Source organism: Brassica rapa, chromosome A10 (assembly GCF_000309985.2).
Source record: "Brassica rapa cultivar Chiifu-401-42 chromosome A10, CAAS_Brap_v3.01, whole genome shotgun sequence".
Lineage (NCBI taxonomy): Eukaryota > Viridiplantae > Streptophyta > Magnoliopsida > Brassicales > Brassicaceae > Brassica > Brassica rapa.
Window position 1 is genome coordinate 6756482 of NC_024804.2, and position 3078 is coordinate 6759559.

At 41.7% G+C, this 3078-nt stretch overlaps 1 long non-coding RNA gene across 1 annotated transcript; it reads right to left on the reverse strand.

Moving 5' to 3' along the window:
* Positions 1-2837: 2837 nt before the first annotated feature.
* Positions 2838-3078, reverse strand: LOC117128995. Its single transcript, XR_004452541.1, has 2 exons — positions 3003-3078; positions 2838-2923 (listed from the first exon to the last, which is right to left on the reverse strand). It is a non-coding gene; the product is annotated as an uncharacterized LOC117128995 (long non-coding RNA).

Sequence of the window (3078 nt, forward strand, 5' to 3'; positions counted from 1 at the left end):
ACCTTCTCAAGTGTGACAAATCAGGCCTGTTTCCAGACCAAACTTCTTCAGGAAGTTTGAAGTCTATGGTTGAGTTTGGTGTCCTGTTTATCAGATACACTGCCGTAGAAGTAGCTTCTGCCCAAAACTCTTGTCCCAAACCAGTTTCTGCAAGCATACTCCTAACCTTATCCATGATAGTGCGGTTCATCCGTTCTGAGACCCCATTCTGTTGAGGCGTATAGTTGCAGGTTCGATGTCTTTTAATTCCAGATGTTCTGCACAGCTCATCAAATCTATTGTTGCAAAATTCCAAACCATTGTCAGTGCGTAGGCACTTGATCTTTTTCTCAGTGTGGCTTTCAACTGCTTCTTTCCATTCCTTAAACTTAGAAAACGCTTCATCTTTAGTTTGCAAGAAATAGACCCACACTTTCTTAGAGAAATCGTCAATGAAGCTTATGAAATACTTGCAACCTCCTAGACTTCCCGGAGTTGATGGAGAACCCCAAAGATCTGAATGTACATACTCTAGGATGCCTTTAGTAGTATGTTTAGCAGTAGGAAAGCTTAGTTTATGTTTCTTTCCAAGCACGCAACCTTCACAAAACTCTAGCTTCCCTACTTCAGTCTTAGGGATAAAACCTTCCTTGGCAAGTAACTCCATGTTCTTTGAACTCATGTGACCCAACCTAGTATGCCAGACTTTAGTCTTAGAATCAGTAGACTCACTGATATTAGCTTCACCACGTGACACGGTTCCTTGTAAATAATACAATCCGTTTTCATACTTGCCTGTGATCACCTTCTGTCCTTCTTTGTAGAATGTTATAGTGAAATCTCCACCTTGATAGTTACATCCTGATTTCTCTAGCATTCCATAGGAGATTAAGTTTCTGCTCATGTCTGGCATATAACGAACATCTCTTAGAATCACTTCAGTACCGTCTTCATTCGTGATTCTAATTTTCCCAATGCCTTTGACTTCGCACTGAGTGTTGTTTGCCATTAGAACTTTACTTCCATCTCCTTCTTGTAGATCAAATAAGACTTCTTTATCTGGTGTGATATGAAATGTGCAACCTGAGTCTAGGACCCATTCATTTCTTGAATCATGAATGCTTGCAGTTAGCACTAGGGGTTGTCTCATTTCAGATACAGCATTTACTGCTTGTTCACTACCATTCATGTGTCCTTTGTTTGGACAGTCACGTTTCCAGTGACCCTCTTTGCCACATGAAAAACATGCTCCTTTCTTAGTCTTATCTGATTTTCCCTTTGACTTAGATCGATCACCTCTGCTTCTTGACCTGTTGTATTTCTTGTTGTTACCATTTTCTGTTCGCTTAGATGATCTCCCTCTTGACTCAACATATAAGCCTTCTGAAGTAGGTTTCTTTTTATTTAGTAATCCCTTCTGTCTAAGCTCTGCTTCTTTTGAGTATGCCGAGGTAACAACTTCTGAGACAGTGAGAGTGTCTCTTCCTGTTCCATACTGAAGAGTGTGGACCAGTTGCTCATAAGCAGCTGGTAGACCAGAGAGTAACTGGATAGCTTGTTCTTCGTCCGTTATGGTAACCTTCAGACTCTCTAGATCAGCTATTAGCTTTAAGAATACATCCACATTCTCTTCTATTGACTTGTCTTCTTCCATCTTATAGCAGGAGAACTGCCTCTTCAGATATATTCTGTTTGGAAGGGACTTCAGCTGATATAGCTTCTCCAAAGACTTCCACATTCCAAGTGCCGTCTGCTCATTCATAATCTTTCGTAAGATTGAATCACTTAAGCAGGTACAAAGCAAACTTCTGACTCGTAGGTCTTTATCAGCTTTCTTCTGATCAACCTTTGGCTTCTCACCCTCTTCTTGTTTTTCAGATGTTGATGAAACCTCAAAGTCATCTTGTATCACAGCCAGAAGACCTTGAATCTCTAGCTAAGCCATCATTTTATACTTCCACATCCCGAAGTCTCCCTTTCCATCAAACTTGTCCATCTCGAACTTTCCATGAGTCCGCTCCATCTTGAACCGTAATGATCTCAAGATTTGCTGAACACAGAAGATTTAACTGCAGTCTCCACAACAACACAAGAAAGAGATCGTCAACTCTAAGCGACCGTAACAAACAATCACAGATAAGAAAACCTTTTTCCCTTCTCCTATCAGATCTGATTAACTCTTAGCCTTAGCACCCAACCTTGTGCTCTGATACCACTTGTAGAGTTTTAGATCAGATTCTTTAGGTTATAATTGATCTCGATCTTGTGATTGACTTAGGTTTCTGTTTGATCTCAGGGTATGACGTAAAGCAACCAACAAAATACGCAAGAGCTTTGTTCACCCGGTGTTCGCTGATCTACTCACCGGGGAGGGAACGGCATCCCTCAACTGCTTTACTATTAGAGAATCGATACAGATACAAGCTTGACAACAATGGCGGAATGAAACCGCAAAACAGAGCAATACAAGAGAGAGTTTAGCGAGCTTATCACTTCCTCTATGAAGCCGGAAAGTCACCGCCGGAATGATCCTGACTCGATCGTGTACCGCTTTCGTGACTCCGTCGCACTTCAATCTCGTGATCTCGAGCTAAGTCTTCTTCTCTCTCAGATTCTCGATCTGATCTCTTTCTCTCTCACGGTGACGTTTAATCACAGCTCACCAGTTTGTTATAACAAACTCTTCACCCTGCAATCACTAAAACGCACCCGTTTCACTTACCACAAGAAGATGGGCTTAGACTTGGGCTCCTTCCCTTTGCAGGTTATCGAAGAACCGGGCCGCGGAACGCAAAGCCCATTTGGAGTTTGGCTGAACTAAACCCACAATGCATTTCAAGAGCTCATTGTTCTGTTTGGTGTCGAACACATCTCGTGTCCTTCCCGGATGCCCGTCAAGTTCATGTGTTAAACAAACTCTATGATAATTTTCTATGAAAAGAGCCTACACCAGAACGAACTTTCACCTATTAGTCCACGATTTTAACATTTTTTTAAGGTCCAGGAAAAGTGTGGCTATGTACCTTTTGTGGCCCTTTACAACCGTACATCTGCAGACTAAGTGGAACTATTTCTCCATGAGATGACACGTTTGTTCCT